The following is an 18878-nucleotide window of genomic DNA, read 5'->3' on the forward strand; positions in this document are numbered from 1 at the left end:
TTAACATATTTCTATCACGAAATATCTGAATTTAAATGAGACTGAAAGAAATAATATTACTGTATTATTATTTTTTATATTATAAGACTTATTAGGCCAAATATTTCTTGCCTCACCAAGAGAAAGGGAGTATTTTTAACCAAATAAATCATTTGCCCGCCATGCGTCAGATACATTAGCAATCCACAAAATTTTACTTATAGGAGATAAGTAGCTTTAAATTATTAGGTTACGTAAAGACATATCTCTTGGAAAATAATACTCTTAAAAGTTAGTTTTAAGACGTTAAGGTACAAAGTCAACCCAAGAAGTCTACATCTAGATGGCGCAATAATCATTTTGAAACCTAGATCAATACTCTAGCAGGCACACCGCGGTCACCAACACTCGGCTTGTAGCGTTTTGATAAATAAAAGTCTAACATATGTGTCTCAATAAATAAAAATGTTATGCACGCGCTGAATCCAAGCGCGCGTGCATTTAATGCGGTATTTTTTGTACCATGTTGGATTGTGGCTCATGTGTGTACTTGTGTTACACACGTGACACCGTCACAGACGCCTTCAACGTATCCACGTGCGTCATGTGTCACCGCAATGCTCTAAGAAAAATGTAATTTTAAGTTCCACGTGAGGCAGCGTAGGCAGGCCCCCCACGAGATGGACCGACGACCTAGTGAGGGTCACCGGAGTCCGATAGATGAGGGCGACCCAGAACCGGTTCCTACGGTGCTCATGGAGGGAGGCCTCTGTCCAACAGTGGACGATTCCTGGCTGAAATGATGATGAAGTTCCGTGTGATGACGTGAATGATGACTTGCCAGTCGCAGACCTTGTTACTGCCTTGAAAAAGAAAGAGAGAGAGAGAGAGATTGTTACCTTTAATGATTATTGATGATGACTAAAACGAATCGTAGTCCAACCTAACTTCTATATAACAAAAGTCATTGTAACGAATAAATTGGTGTAAAGAATATTTTCTAATTAGTTAGCTTCGCTATATGGAGTTTGCACTATATATGTGTACAGTGGACTCGGCCCGACGTTTTGCATCCGGGTAAGATCGGTGACCCGAATATAACCGTCCTGTCAGGGCTACCCTTCCTTCGGATGCACTGCCCTTTGAAACAAAATGAGGTACTTATTATTAACATTAAGAAAAAAACGCGGACCGCCTCTATTTAATTTTGCCACTATGTCCACCTGACTGCGAAAAGGTTGCCGACCACTGCTCTCGCAGGATGGGAGCTGCGTTGCCAGCTTAACGGATTTCCCGCCAATTTTAGTGGGATGTACAAATTGAATATGGGAAACAATATTTTCTGACGGCTGGCAGATTTATAATATAATTAATAACAATAAATAAATTATGTGGCAAAACATAACAAAGTATGTACCTATATAATATAATAACATTAATCTGACCTAATTGTATTTTTCGAATTAATTTATATACAATGAAATGTAAACTGTGTGAATTAAAAAACAGAACGATCAGTTTTAATATTAAAACAATTAGTATTTTGATAGTTATACTGGATTTTTTTGATTACTTATTATTTTACGGATTTTTGAAGGAAAATCTTAATTAAGCTGACGGATTTTTAAAATGATTGTTAGCCACACTAGATTGGAAGTACGGATGCTGCGTCGGTCTCTCGCTCCGAGGCCAGCGCGTGTAGCGGACGTGTCGCAGGATGTAACCCGTGAAGGTCTAAACGGAGGCGCCGGACCACTGGGGCGTGATCCTCAGCCGCAGGTCAGTTTTAGCATTTGTTTTAATTAGTTTAAGCGCAGCGTATTGAGAAATATGAGACAGCCACTAGCAGCGATTGTACTGATAGAGAAATAGGGAATTGTAATGCGAGATGTCGCAGTACAATCATTTCTTCTGCTTATTGTGATTACATTATGCACTGCGATTTTTTATTAACTACTTTACTAAATATGTATTAACATTATGAATCAGTTATCATAGTTCGGTAAAACGTTTTAATATGCCCATTTTACGACATTTTTCGTTTACTTGCATATAAAAAGTGCGTTGCTAAAACCAAAGTTGTGCATTTTCCATATTTGCCCAATTCAAAATGGCGGATAGTTAGCTCGTGACAAGGACTTTTTAATATTTGAGGTCCCGATATGCCAAGAATAGTGAGTTAACAAATAACATTGTAACAACTACAACTTAATAAACTCACTGTTTTCGAATTTATCACATTCTCGCCATAATTATACGTCGTTTTAATAATTTCTAACATAAAATGGTGGATCGATATTTTGCGCATGTGCAGTCACCACTACCATGCCCGGGCGCGATACAGAACAAAGAACTAGTAGCGCAGCTATACACTTTTCACTGTTTTCTTTAATGATAGAGTTCGGATTATTATAAACTTGTAGATTCTTGGATCAATAAATATTGTTATTGCTTTACTGTACCTATCCATCTCGCACGTGTAGGTACTCAACATTTAGTGCGCATCTATTAATGCGCATTTCAATTCAAAATGGCGGCGATGCAATAATAACCGCTGACATTTTCTCCACGTGCCATGCCATGTGCCATGTGAATTAGCCAGCGCTTCTTTTTTTTCAATTTGTTTACTTAAAATATTATTGTTCGTAGCCGAGTTATACAGGTTGGATTTTGAAGACGAGGCAACAAGGGTAGTTAGAGAACTCCTGAATGCATTTGTATATTTGTAAATCAAACGACCCTTTTAAAAGTTCTCAAAGCTCTAGTAATCTTTTAGAGTCTTTTGATTCTTCTAGGCAACATAATGTTTTTTGATGCCAATCAATTGATTGGCATGAAAAATGATTTCGCGTACTTTGATCATTTTTGTGGGCTGTACTTTTTTTTTAATATTATAAATTTTCAAAATTAGTGGACAGCCTACTAAGAAAGTATTAAAGCCACACCATCATAAAAATCCGTCAAACAATCCACGTTATGGAAATTTGTTATACCTAAATGTTGTAAAATTATCCCCCCAAATACCCTAAAAAAATAATGTCGCCTAAAAGGTCGGTTAGCGTAACACTCGTTGCGAAACAAAATGGCGGCTTGCAATTGAAATTGCGGTATTGCGCATGTGCAATAGACAGAGGCGCCATCTGCCCGATACCCTGCGCCGCGCGGTACCGCCTGTTGCCCAAACAACCAGTACAGCAGCCATGACTTGACTCTCGTATATTTATGCCGGTTTGAACCCAACGGTATTAAACTCTTCAAAACCGACGCGAGATATTAATATAAGATAATAATTACAGTCTCGTTTGGATTTATCGAGGTCCAAGTAGAACTGACCTCACGTCGCTAATGTAGGTCGCTAATGCGCCTAAAGTCATTTTATTTGTTTTTTTATTTAGTCGAGCGCCTGCTAGTGTGTTTGCCTTGCAAATATTTTCGTATTAAAAAAAAACCTTGTTTATAAAGAAGGAATTGGACCATTTACTTTCGGAGATCAAAATATTTTGATTTTATTTTTATTTTAATGTAATGCTTGTTTCAGGTGCAGACCATCTAGTACACGCTGTCCGTGTTTAAGAATGGTGCCAATGGGGGCTTCCGACTTCCGATTACACCTAGGAAGGCGGAGAGCAATAAGAGCGGACACGTCGCGCTGCAGCCAAACCATGCTCCGTTAACGCAACGTGGCCGGAGCATGGACTTGGCCGCGTGGATCAGGGGTGCCTCGCTTCAACACGACCACTACATGCGGAGGCAAAGAAACCCTACTTACATTTGGTTGCTAATCCTATTTATTTCATCGTGAATTTGGTGCAGGAATGACGCAAAGACAGACCACAGAAAATGGTGGCCATCGAGAGGCGGCGGCCTCTGGCTGGTTGCCGTGAATATGTGGGCCTGTTTAGGGGGGTAACGCGGTATGTGGTGTCCTAGGCTAGATGAGACTATGATACCACAGGCTGTCGTGGCATTGTCATATGGGGGAGGATAGGATAAACAGACATTCAGTATTATTGTTATTTGTATAAACAAGAGCCTGCTTTATACAAGAAACAATAGTATAGTATAATCTGTTTTGCGATGTTCTAGAGGTTTGATGTATTTATTTGTAATAATTTTTTGCCGGTATGATGTACTTTTGCTAGTTTTATTTACACATACTGGACTGAGTGAGTACCCAGCTTTATTGATTTTATTTGGGGAATCTCGTATCGGGCGGAGCTTTTCATTTTAGATCGAGAGCTGATGGACATTTTGGGTACAATGTCTGAGGCAGCGTAGAACATTGTTAAAATACTTTTCTAGTTAAACCTGAATAGGATATTGCAGACCATTCCTAAGGGTTGCAGGTCTTAAGCGACCATTAAATTAAATAAAGCTTATTTTTTTCCAAAAATGATCGCGAAGCATTTTGAATGTTTTAATAGTTATCTTAGAATTTAGTATTTAGAGGCGAAAACAAATGCCAGATCATTTAACAGCATCTCAGACATTGCGAGATATTTGCAAAGACATATCGTTTAAATATTGAAGATCCCCCTTTTTTTAGTTTGTCACATGTCATCGCTTCCCAGACATATGGCGGACTAAAAAAGGGCTTTTTTTTCTTCGATTTTTTAAAAATATATCTTTGCAAACACCTGACACAGTTTGGGACTCCGGGTAAATGGTCTGGCGCTTTTATTTTTAATACTTTAAATACTAAATTCTATGATATTAAAATTTTAAAATACTTCATAAACATTTTAGCAAAAAACAAAGCTTATTTTAAATTAATGAGTCTCCTAAGGCTTGCTACCTTACGTCAGGTCGCATTTCCCTGACTCTCTGCAATATGGTATTCAGGTTTAACTAGAAACTATTTAACAATGTTCTACGTTGCTTCAAACAACTTCCCCAGAATGTCAATCAGCTCTCAGACTATGTATTTTGTATTCAGTTTTCGTGGATGTATTAAATGTATTTAATTTTAATGGTGTAAATTTTTGATTTATTGTTGTATTCTGTATGATTGTATTTAGTTTATAAGATGTTTTATTTTATGGGGGCCCTGTATTTAGTAATTTATATCGATTTATTGTGAATTATATTTCTGATTTTCACGGAGAAGTCGGACCCTCTGTGAAGATCATTAATTAATTTTATAATTACGATATACTTACTTTTCACTATTAATTTTCAGTATGTGTCATGTATAAGTTGTGTTCAGTTTTTATCAATGTGTTGATTTTGTTTAATGTGAATATTAATTTCTATCATTTTATTCGCGTAAATCTGTATTTAGTTCAACGGTTGTATTCATTTCTTGTTGTAATTATTAATTTCAGCGTCCACGTATTGTGTACATATAATTTGTATTTATTTTCGTGTTAGATGTATTAATTTTATCCCTTACATTATCTGGTGAACAGTTCATCTAAAAATGTGCTACATGTTGAACTGAACGTAATTACATCGGTATCACCCAAATATTGTGCTTTATTTTACTATCCCTTCGTCGAACTGAGATTGCAGTTTCTATTTAGTATCTCATCACAATAAAATCGAATAGAAGTCAATAAGATATTTGACAAATTTCTTTATAACTTTTATGATAAAACGGTCACATTATATCTATTATCTAACATGTCAAGAATTAAGAAAATCTGGTAAAATCAATAACTTATTTACAATTATACTACTGGGCGCGGTGGTTTTTGTAGTGCCACATTACATACGGCAAATTTTATGTTAACTATTTTACTTTTTTTTAAATTTCGACAACAGCACCGCCTATCGGGTTTAAGATTTAATTAATCTTATGAATATTTATCACGTAGGCGAGCAAAATTGCACTTATGATTCGTCAAAACATTGTATAATAATAATTATTCTTATTTTTAAATAGCAATTAAAATCACTTAGATAGCCATGGATAACTTAAATTAAGGATAAAATTTATAAGGAATACAAGTTACAAACCAAAATAGCCTGCTCGGGCTAGCAAGTTGGGGGCATAAGGATAACGTGTTGCGATCTGAACCGGCGAGGACTTGAGCCCTAGCTTAGCTAACCTACAACAGCCTCTCCCTAGTTACCTAAGTGATGACTTCCCGAAGAAGGAAGGCGGAAAGAAAATCCTGGTTATATTGTGTCATAAATTGTCCATTGAATCAAAACCTTTTGTAATTTTAATCTAAGTTTTATACTGCGATAATGGCGCCATACTAAGCAGGACGAATATTAATAAAAATTCACGCACCATTCAACCTGAGCCGTTACAATCTCCAAGGATTACTGATTGTGCTTTGAGCAGACAAGAGCTAGTGGCAGTAATGAGGCTCCGCTCTGGGCACATCCCAACAAATATGTTTAAGCAACTTATGCGGGCTTCAGGCTCACCAAACTGCCCTGACTGTGGAGTAAAAGATGACGTAAATCATGTTTTGTCGGAGTGCGTGCGGAGTGGGCCTCATACTTGGAGCTATAATGTGAGCAGCATAAATAGTTTATTGTCGGATCTGTATCAGAAGAGGCTAAGGCTTTATCAAAAAAATATTTTGATTTCATCAAAAGTTAGTAGGCACGGGTAAAAGTGGAGGTACGGAGCGACATAGTCGTGAAATAACTAACGGCCAAGCTCATTAAATAAAGATTTAAAAAAAATGGGATAACATCAGTAAAGACACAGCTCGTCATTACAAAATGACACATAGAATGGAATAATTACGGCATAGCGACAATAGGTTTTCAGATTAGAACATAAAAACGCAGTACATGTCGCAGATTTTTAAATTCTGGAACCATCGTAAATTTATTTTCATGCAGAGGAGTGTAGCACTAAATTTTGATAGGGTTTGAGGCAACGTCATATGTGTAGTTGGGAAAAAAAATACCAAGACTCCATAACTATCAAAGAGAGAAAACGTAGATCGGTATGTACTGCGCATGTCCAAATGGGCTAGTTAACATTGCGAGGCAACGCCCTTGTGCGCAGTTGGAAAATTCTGTACCAGGACTCCATTACTATTAAAGGGTGCAAATATGCAATGCGCATGTGAAAGGAAATTTCTTTACAGCGCGGGGCTGAGGCAAGCTTTTGACATTTACTGTCAGTTGAGACTCAACTCCTCAGAACAAGTCACAAGACTCAACTCATATAACTAGAGACGTGACATATGATAATATTAAATCTCCATTTTTTTTTTAAATATTAACCTTTTAGGATATTTTAGTATAGATAAAATTAAATTAAGGTTGTCACGGAGATGTAAGCTTGCATACAGCGATGCAAACCTGCCTGTGCCACTCCTTCGTCAGACCCTCATAGTTTTTGTATGTATTTACGATTACACGTCATGAATCTACTCGCCCGTGGACAGTATAGTAGGCCTAAATTTAACCCGAAGCGTTTTTGTATTGGCTTATTACAAAAGATAAAAAGAAATTATATATGACATTAAAAAAAATATATATAATATTTGTGAACGCGAAAGTGAAAAAATATCGAACTTTTTCAAAACAGGAAATATTTAAAAAACTAGCATTCTTTGACAAAATAAGACTTTTTCTTTATAGTGAGTTTTTTTTTGTTTAGCATACAGAAATAAATGGTCTAAAAATAAAATCAGTACGCGTTCATTAATACTTATGTAGATACCTACTAGATTGTTATTAGCACCAATTTTAATCAAAATATATTGATACGCATTTGCAGTTCTGAATTTGTATCTTGGCAATTTTTAATTCTGACATCCTCATGGTTCTGCGCATGCTTAAAATTATTTCTGACATTATTTGACATTACCAGGCAACGCCCGTGAGTGAGGTCTGAAAAATCTGTACCAGGACACCATAACTACCTTGGAGTAAAAATATGAAAGGCGCGCATTGCGCATGCTTGAGTTTTCGCCACTCTTTTATGGATAGTATAGTACAGACAATGTACATTAAAATACACACGGACTTCAAAATAAAGAAACGACGTTTCGTTTTATCTTCTTGACATGGACACCTATCTGGTAAATCTGGTAACCAGACCTTTGTGGAACTTTTTCTCTTTGGTATTGTGCAATAGAATTTTTCGTAGTAAGAATTTCTCTTACTTTTCATTTCTTTTATTCTATCGCACTTCTGATATATATACTATTATGTAAAGCTGAAGAGTTTGTTTCTTTGTTTGAACGCGCTAATCTCAGGAATTGTAGGTTCGAAATAAAATGTTGCAAAAACGGGGAAAATGTATTCCTCTTGAGAGCCTTATGCGTGTCTGATGCGTTAAACTAAAAACTACTAAATCAATGGATTTAGATGAAATTTGGTAAGGATATAGTTTAAGACCCTGAGAAAAATATTGACAACTTTCTATCCCGGGAAACATGTAGCGTGACGTTTATAAAAGAAAAGTTTAGTTCGGAATATCTTTATCGCGCAGGTGGAGCCACGGGCAAAACCTAGTGTACATAAGTTCGCAATGAAACAGGCAAATACGGAGCCCTACATACACTTGATCGATTTTTCATTTTGTTTTCATTATTATTACTAATTCGAACATGCAAACGACTTACCCCCTTATTCATAAACGTTTTTTATCTAAGGACGGAGTAAAGCTGTGATAACAAGTCTGTTTTTCAGTGCCCAACGGCACTAAGAAACAGACATAGGGCCTTTGTGATTGGCTAATATTGTTGTATCTCAATATTAGCCAATCACAACGGCCCTATGTCTACGCACTGAGAAGACTGCCATGCCGTCAGCACTGAGAAACAGACTTGTTATCACTGCTTTACTTGGTCGTTCGATAAAAAACGTCTATGAATAAGGGGGTTTGTTGAAACATATAGAATTTTAACCAGGCATATTATGATAGATGTAAAATCGTTAACGTGTAACAAATAATAATCATTATTGTATTATTATACAAACATTTGGTAGGGCTGGACCACATACGTGGCTTCGTGACTAAGGTAGGAAAATTTTGTACCAAGATATAATAACTACAAGGAGATAAAGTGCATGCGCTTGATATATGGGGAGAGTCTCTAGGAATTGTGCAAGTTCGTGGCAACGCCTAATAGTGCGGTGTGCAAAATCTGTACCAAGACATCATAACGACAAGGAGATAAAGCGCATGCGCTTTATGTATGTAGAGTCCAGAAATCGTTCGAGTTTGTGGCAACGCCTAATAGTGCGGTGTGCAAAATCTGTACCAAGACATCATAACGACAAGGAGATAAAGCGCATGCGCTAATAATGTATGAGAGAAGACCAGGAGGTAATGAGAACATTCAATAAGTCCGAAGCAATGCCCGTGAGTACGGTAGGATAATCTGTACCAACACATCATAAGTGTAAGGAGATAAAGCGCATGCGCTAATGTATTCGACTGGAATAGCGTATTTGAATGGAAAACTTGAGGCAACGCCCGTGAGTGAGGCTGGAAAAATTTGTACCAAGACATTATAACTTCAAGGAGATACAGCGCATGCGCTAATGTAACTGAAATGGCGTATGTATGAAAAGTCTTGAGGCAACGCCCGTGAGTGAGGATGGAAAAATCTGTACCAAGAGATCATAACTACAACGAGATATAGCGCATGCGTTAAAAAGTAAATTTGGCATTAATATTCGGTAACGGCCATACATGAGCTCGGAAAATTCTTACCAAGACATCATAACTATCATCATGAGGGTTCGATATTATGCATAATGTGCAAAAAATAAACTTAGTTAACATTACAACTAGCTTTTGCTCGCGGTTCCTTTCGCGTGGTAAAGTGTATACCGAAATTAAAGTTGCACTAAATATTTTGTCGGCGTAAATACATATATGTCCTTCCCAGGGACTCAAACTAACACTATTTAAATTTCATCGAAATCGGTTTAGTGCTTCAACCGTAAAAGTGAAATAGACGGATAGAGTTATTATAGTATTTAAATATTATAAAACTATGAATATCTTTTTTACACCGATTGATTTGATATTTGTGGGCCGATTTCCATAATTACCTTTTTATTTGAGAAGTAGTTTCGCGAAATGGTAATAATAATAATAATATCTTTGTATTGGGCTCATCATTATTATTATCAGGAAGTATAAAAATTTGCAAGGTTGTTTGGGACTAATACTGGATAATAAAGAGTAAAAAGGTTTAACGAAGAATCTATTTATATTAAAAACTCATAAATCTTGGGACACAGTTTTGTGTCATATTACTAGTACAAATTAATCAGACAATTTATTTATTTATTCTTTAGACTATTAAACTCGAAATACGGTAAATATGATCTTTTGAGCCTGCAGACTGAACGTATCAAGATAAGCATGGGCCAGGATTTTAACATGTACATATATGTGTTCTAGACATCCATACAAGTATTATATTTTACTAAAGGAATTTAATCTTGTCAATGTAATATAATAAATATAATGTAATTATATAATAACTCATGTAATGTAATACTTCTGTCCTTATATTTGATAATTATTCTCGGCGAGAAAATAAAATGCACACCCAGTTAGGGTAGAATATGGCGCGACTTTTCATTTTTATATAACACCTATAAATGTATGTACATGTACTGTATTCAGCAAATCAATTATTTGAATTTGAATTTGAAGGTAAGGAATGTCCAACTCCTGATTTAATAGAGCATTAATCACTGTAACATAATGGAGCGTTTAGAGATCTTAGGAAAGGATTGTACTCGTGGGAAGTTTTCATTACAAGCTCTAAAGTATTTATAGAATAAAAAATATTTCAAAATAATTATACAATGGCTTATTTGTTTATAATATGTTACGTTTTTGAAAATTAGATTGTAATACTCTTTAAAGAAACCATAGTTCTATATATGGTGGGTACTTGTTTGCGCATATATCACGTCCAAACTGCGCAGCTACGCCTTAAGTCTAGATCAATAGTTTAACGCATCAAGACTCTCTCGATCTTTCTCTCGGAGCCGCGCGCCTGAATCAGACGTGTCGCCGGAATGTTCAGCAACAATTTGTGCAAGTCTGCATAAATTGTTGCTGAACACTTCCTATTAATTGAGATTACTCTAAAATATCCTCCAATTGCCGCGCTTTCATTACAACGTTCAGTTCGTAAGTTTATTTCAATTAACAGTGAACAAGATACGTGTTGTAGGAGTGCTGGGATAGCCGCCTCCAGCGGTGGGACTTGAGTATTTATTTATAGTGTCAGATGTGCGTAAAAAGTGCCGTGACGTACGGATAATGCCAGATTAGTCGTACACTTACTAGATAGGTATAGAAGGCGGACAAATATGTCGAGTCCCATCGATCGATACAACGCCTCAACATGGCGGCAAACACCAGTGATGTAAATGTGCGACGTGCAGCCACGCCTGGTGTAGGCACAACAAGCTCATTAAGTTCGTGATATTGTTACAGGTTATTTTCAACCTTACAAGCTGTACCCAACTTTCGCCTGGAACACACAAGTTCTTCCAGCAGCCAGTAGAGACGCAGTGAAGAAATACTCGTCTTCGAGTAACCAACGCACTCTACTGGGAAATGATCTGGCGAGAGGAATATCAGCTGTTGAGGATCTACTGCTGATTTATTATAGTTTTTTTAATCGGTTCTCTACATGTTGTGGAAATTTTAGTTAATTTTAGAATCATTCTAATTAATTTTTAATAGTTTTGAGCTATGTTTCTATATTCTATTCATATTGTGATTGTACTAAGAGAGCAAACCTACCACTGAAACTTATGACCTGTATTCTATAATTTAATATTTTCATTTATATTTGTGACTCGTAAATATTATTCGTGTACTTTCTATTATAATTTGGTTTGTGCCCCGGATTGCAGGAATATTCTGCTGAAAATACTAATCCTGGGACTTGGGCTAAAGGAATGGGAGACCACTTAATGCGAATGTAGTCACATTTTAATCATTGTATATCGATGTTAGTGTTTTAGTGATTATGTATTTGTGTCTAGTATATTGTTATGTGGTGACTGGTCGCTGCCTGCGCCGCTACCATCGAGGCGGTCAGAACTGCAAGGTTACTTTATGTTAGTGTGTGGACAGGATTATTCTAATATTACAAGCAGGTATACTCATCTCTATATAGTGTTTTTCGGCTTCTATACTTAATAATAGCCTAATAATAGTAATGTAATCGATTTATATACTACTTTCTGCCAACATTGTACAGGTCGTGGCGCGGCGAAAACAGCATTGTGGTGGAGGCTGAAGACCTCCCCTACGGTGGTAACGTCGAGTTTGAAGCAAATATTTGCACGACCTTTTAAAGGTGTACCCCAGTATGTTGCGAGGGTCCACTTTATAAATCGATATCACAGAATTGCGTCTGTCCAACATTAACAAATGCAATTTGATCATTTTCTCATTTTTATAAAGGTAATTTGTCTAAGACTGTCATTCAGTTGATGAGATGCAGTGGGTCGTTTTTACAATTCGATATCAGTTTCTGTATAGTTAATTTGTTTTATATTCTTTATGTATAAAATACTATTCTTATTATTTTGTTATCCATTATTAAAGTTTCTTCGAAATATTGTCATTATACTGTTAAGTAGTTGATGTTATAATTGGATACAAATTAGATCAGGCGAACTTTCATAGGAACATAAATTTAAAATACTTACTGTTCTTTAAATGATTTATATAATTATTAAATTATTCGACTTTAGTGTTGATGTGTTTGAGAGTGATGCTTCTAGATTATTTTCAGATTGTTATTCTGTTTAGGGAGCCAACTTACAAAAACAATAGAAGCATCGCGTGACCTTTATACGTTACAGATAATTTAATGCGCTATATTCTTTATTAATTTTAAATTTTTATTTGTGTTTGTGATGAGTTAGCAACTGTATTCTTGTATTCTATTCGTCTTGTTATTCAGTTCATTCCCCGGACTGCAGGAAAATTCCGATGATAACACTAGTCCTGGGAGTTTGCCTATTGGAATGAGACAACGCTGAATGCAAAAGGAGGCATATTTTAACTGTTTTGTATCGGTGTTAGTATTTTAAATATCATGAATGTCTATATATTCATTTATATGTTCCCACACCATCTGTCACGAAATAGCGTACATGGGTGTTGAAAGGAACTTTAGGACTCTATGTCAGTCATTGGAAAATAGTATAATAATATGTATTAATCTTATTTAACTAGCCTCTGATGAAGAGGTCCGGACAGTAATTTTACCACAGGAGGCTGCTGCAGCGTGATCGGTCGCCATCGCCTCATCAGATGTTCAGCAGGGTGCACCACGCGCCGGTGAAGTCGGCTTAGCATTCAAAATAGTAATACAGACTGCCCATACCTTATAAAATTTGTGGAATTTAAAATTAGCAAAACATGCGAACTATGTGTCTGTATTTTCAATAGTGTCTGTCGGACTGTTGTGGTTTGAGTAGTATCATGATTAATGTATGCGCAAAGTGCGAGATTTTTTTGTACTCGCTACTTATCTATCTTGTTAGTGTGTAAGCAATGTAACAATGTAACAGTAACATGTTTAGTGGTGTATTGTAGCAAACGCGAAAACGCGAACATTGTGGATTATTTCTCATCCAGATAATCTCTTTAAATTACACATTTTTTGAATATTAGATACATAAACTAATTATGTATCATAAGTGAAATAATCATGTCTTAAGGATTGGATCTTGGCCCACCCCGCAAGGTTCGTGGTCGGTGGGTCGCCACGCCTCGCATACGGATCGGCAGGGTGCACCACGCGGCGCTGAGGGTGGCTTGGCTTTGGAAACATATTTAGAGGAACTTTTTAACCCATAATGGATGTAATTTCATATTAGCAAATCATGCGATCTTTGTGTCTGTACTTTTGATGTTTAAGTGTCTGACTATCAATATTTCAGTAGTAATTTAATCATTCATATCCGCGCAAAGGACGAGGCTCTTCTGTATTGTAATCTAACTTGTTAGTTTGTAAGCAGTGTAACAATATTTAAAGGATTAAAAAATAAAGGCTCCAAGCGAATTTTCTCGTATCATTTTCACCATAATTATGTACATACTCACGTCATTAAATAAATTACTTCAAAATAGGTTATAAATACATTCATTCATCCTCCAGCCTGGTTCACAAGTTCAAAAAGGCATTAATTATCGCTACTGCGAATGCAACTATGTGCTATATTATATCATAAAACAAATTCATATACTACACGTACACTTGAATAATTGCAAAAGTTATAAACAATGAAAAAATAGAAAGGTCGTCTATTTTCCTTCACGTTGCTCAAAACCTATTAACGTTAGAGTTTTAATTTTTCATTAACGAGCTGTGTATAATTTGTGCCATAGATATTGCATTTTTGTCACAAAATAACCGATTAATTTATTCATAACTTTTTGTTTTGGTGGACGTAGCCTATTTTAAACCCTCCGGTAAACCTCCTCATAACACAGGAAAGACGCGCCGTGGCGGTGCAGATTTGTATTTAGTAACAGCTTGGTAACTATAAAAAAAAGATCTTTTGTTTGGATATATTTGATGGGATAAACACTATATGTTACTCATAATATGCCTTCATATTTTTGAGTAAATTGATTTTGAATACAATGAGTGGCTTAGATACAAAAATGTCATAAATTGTCGTTCTAAGTTATATTACGTATACCTTGCGCCTCCCAATTATTATTATTTTAATAACAAGCTGAACCCGGCTTGCGTTGCATGCCACTTAAAGTATAAAGAAATATACAGTGTAAAATGCAAAGTATTATAAATGAATACTATCAAAGCATACTGCAAACTGCAAAGTGTGTCATTAAAAAAATCATTTACTTGTAGATTTTTGAGCCAGGAGCGCGTGTGGGTGTCCAAAGGGTACCTTACCAAAGTTACATTATAGTCTAATCAATGGTTTTGGAATGCCTAGAGGACAAACATGCAAACATTGTTTTTTATTTACATAGATTAATGTATTAGATAGGAAAATTACGGTATCATTCTATATTTGGATAATGTAAAATATTATGTGATTCTCCTTTATATTCAAAAGCTTTACTTTTACGTTTTATGGACGCTTCATGACAACTATCCCAATTCCTGATTCCTATACCTATTATGTTTGTATTATAAATGCAAGAGTTAGTGACGTTTAGATGTTTCAATCTTATCAGAAGTAAGACTAGATACCGGAGAAAAAAAAAATTGGCATGAACACAGACTAAAAGCCGTATTAAGACGTGCAACTCAATTGCCCACTGAAGTGGTATACCCGCGGAGACGTTGTCTAGTTAAAGTCAGCATCTTGAGATTGTTGCTATTAAGTATCGAGGCAAAAGCCGGAAGAACCTTTATTTATTTGAAAGCTAGTGTTCGACTTGGTTCGCAGCTTTAATTTATGATATTCAAGCGTTTGAAGATCATCAGCTCATTTTCTACATTTACAGGTCCTATTGATTTGAAATATGTACTGTTACATCGGTGGTATTTCTAAGACACCACAAGCTTGAGCTGATGCTGTACCAAGTAGCCAACCCTTCAGTAACTTATAGTAGATATAGTATGTTTGGGCTCATGAAACTGGGCTCAATGAGTAGGTTTTAGAAAGATGATGTCCGAGAGTCGATGTAGAAAATAGTAGCTAAGTACCTAATTTAAAACATAGGAAATAAAAACTAAATAAAAAATTTACTTAATGACTTACCTCTGACACAAAAAAAAAACCCTCTAAAAAGTAAATACATAATATTTTATTAGATCTCACTATATTTTATTTGCCCATTAACCTTATTTTACAACTACTAACAATTTGATCCATGGCTCGCCGCGTCAAGGGACCGCTAAAGAAGTACTTTATGACCCGGTATATTTGTCTTGGAGGTTATGTGTTTTTTTTAATAAACATATTTTAACAGTATCTCAAATGATATCTTAAGTCACAGCATATGACAAATATTAATAACTAAGTTAAATATTTACTTGTTATTTAAGGTGAGACTGCTATATTAATACGGCCCTTAGTCTTTTTACTTGTAGGTATCTTAAGCTGAATCAAATAAGGTTTCATACGTATTTTCATCGCCAGTAGCAATAAATATATTTGAACTTGTGAACTTGTTAGACTCATGTGTAATCTCAACTAATAATATATAAATTCAAATTGACGGCTTATTAACATGAAGCACTAATTTCTTTAATTATTCTTTTTATAGTTCAAAATATTACATTAAATATATTTTTGTATTTGTCGGTGTGTATATATGTACTCATTTTCCTTCCCATATCTGTGTATACATAACGCGAGGTAATTAAAGGCATTAATCGCATTGTTCAACTGTAGATATTGATATGTGTTATGTTTTACATAATGTTTATACAAAAAATTTACGATTTCACTACATCACAAGTCCGATTGTCTAAGATTGTTTACGATAGACTCATAGCCGATCTATCTTATCATTTTGTTCAATGCGTTCGTCTGAGGGTTGAACCGTGTTATGATTACTCAGACATAAAAAAAAAATATTATGTAGAATTTTCATTTATAATGTTGCCGTTCCAGGAAAATGTATAGAAATAGGACTTTAAAATACACAAATAGCATTTTATTAGGGAGTTAATTATATATAGAAAATTAACCTAAATAACAATATAACAAGCAATTAAAACAAATACTCTGGTTCTCAATATGATTACCAATAATGCCTCTTTTCCTTTAGAAAAAACATAAGATAAATTAAATTTTCAAAAAATATCTTGTTAATATTTTTCAAATAAGTTCCACCACATTTTTTTACTATTTGTGCGGGTGCTATTCAATTTGATGAAAATAGATGAAAATGTTGGTAATTATATATCTCAAATTATTATTTAATTTCAATGTGAGATAATATTTATATTATGCTCGCGGCTTCACCCGCGTTAAGGAGTTTTCCGGGATAAAAGTCCCACTATATATTTTCCCGAAATAGCCTATAACATTCCCAGGGTCTTATACTCTCTCCATACGAAATTTTGTCTTCTTGTACTACGTCTATGTCACGTTTCGTTCCCGTGGTAACGGGATAAAAAGTACCCTATGTCCGTCTCCTGGTTCTAAGCTACCTCGCCACCAATATTCAGCTAAATCGGTTCATCCGTTCTTGAGTTATAAATAGTGTAAACTAACACCACTTTCTTTTATATATATATAGATTATACAGAATCTTAAGCTACAAATGGACCAAATGATGGCCCAGTGCGTTAATTGCTTCGTGCTGTTAATTTATTTAGTTTCTTATTGCATACGATTTGATTGGGTTTACTTTGTTTATTACCAGACTAAGCAACGCCTATGAGCAGTGAAAATTTGTTACCAGGATACCATAGCTCACAAGGGGTAACATATTAAAATGAAGCGTATTGCGCATGTCTGAGTCGCACAGTAAAGAACAAAGAAGAGGCGTGGGGCGCATGCTCCATTTTAATGACACGGCGGTGGCCAGCGCCCGTTCGAAGTGAAAAATTAACACCAGGACATCATAATCACAAAGAGAAACAACTAAAACGATGAGCGCCACACATTGTAAAACTTGTAACTTGCAAATTCGACGGCTGCAAATTATAAAAAGTTATCTGCAATATAGCTAGTTTGCACTTTATAGAAGAGCGCATAGATAGAAAAATCTTTCTTTTTATTTGGCAGTCAAATTTGTTGCAAATGTTTTGCGTATACATATATATGTGTACGCAACGCATGTTTCTATTTTACGAAATTTTATAATTATTCTCAAAATTTGATAATTGGTTTTATATATAATATAATTGAATGAATTGAAATAAAATTGAAAAAATTTAAACCATGGAATTAAACATTTTAATACAACCGAAAACGGATTTCGGTTTCTTGTTAAATTTCGGCCAAAACCGAAACTTCATATTGTGACATTTCTTAGTGACATTTGTAAATACGTGAGTGGATAGCTTTACGTACAAAAATTAATAGAAATGCTAAAATTAACAAAAAAATAATTTAACATTACCATAGCCAGTCCATATAGGTCCTACGAATTTTGAGCCTGGGCCTAATTAAAATTGAATAATATTTTTGTACATTTGTTCATATATTTATCTAGCTTAGCGAGCAATTTTAGACCAATATACTGGTTAGGTTAAGGCGATACCTCAAGGTCCATTTTCATACATTTTGTTTCGCCTTTAATCTGGGTAACTAAACAAGTATTGGCAAGTAAAGAATTTAAATTCACGTCTAGTTAGTGATTAGTTCTCGCAGTTGAAAGAAAAATGTAAAAATAATTAATAATCATGGATATTTCTGCCTTTAAAATTTCGTCATATTAAATTAAAGCCGAAACAAAATGTATGAAAATGGACCTTGAGGTATCGCCTTAATATAAAATTATTTGGGTTTTATTTTTAAAATATTTTTATGTGACCAATGAGGAAGTATATCCATTCAAATAAAAAAAAAGATTTTTTGAATCGTTGTAATATCCTCATTATCCTAATCCCTTCTCAAACATTTTACTTTCTCTCGCCGTTCCACACACCTTATTCTGTACCATCGCCCATGTACGGTAACCGGAGTACCCTGGCGCCATAAAAATCACAAAAATAAAAGGGACAAACACCACGAGATACCCATATTTTTATGTAAGTTGCATATATATAATATCAGCCCTGTATTATATACTGTCCCACTGTTGGGCACGGGCCTCCTCTACTACTGAGAGGGATTAGGCCTTAGTCCACCACCCTGGCCTAGTACGAGTTGGTAGACTTCACACACCCTCGAAAATTCCTACATAACATCACGCATTTATCCCCGAAGGGGTATGCAGAGGCGCAACTAGGGCACCCACTTTTCGCCAAGTATGTTCCGTCCCATGATGTGATAGGGGGTGAGCCTATCGCCATATCGGGCACAAATTCCAGACTCCG

At 35.4% G+C, this 18878-nt stretch overlaps 2 long non-coding RNA genes across 2 annotated transcripts; both read left to right on the forward strand.

Annotated features, from left to right (window-relative positions):
• The first annotated feature begins 1611 nt into the window (after positions 1–1611).
• LOC115447452 lies at positions 1612–5445 on the forward strand. The gene is made up of 2 exons (XR_003939011.2): positions 1612–1758; positions 3518–5445. It is a non-coding gene; the product is annotated as an uncharacterized LOC115447452 (long non-coding RNA).
• A 5448-nt stretch (positions 5446–10893) lies between these two features.
• LOC115447439 lies at positions 10894–13964 on the forward strand. Its single transcript, XR_003939009.2, has 2 exons — positions 10894–11062; positions 11372–13964. It is a non-coding gene; the product is annotated as an uncharacterized LOC115447439 (long non-coding RNA).
• The last annotated feature ends 4914 nt before the right edge of the window (positions 13965–18878 follow it).

This window comes from Manduca sexta, chromosome 27, assembly GCF_014839805.1.
Source record: "Manduca sexta isolate Smith_Timp_Sample1 chromosome 27, JHU_Msex_v1.0, whole genome shotgun sequence".
Lineage (NCBI taxonomy): Eukaryota > Metazoa > Arthropoda > Insecta > Lepidoptera > Sphingidae > Manduca > Manduca sexta.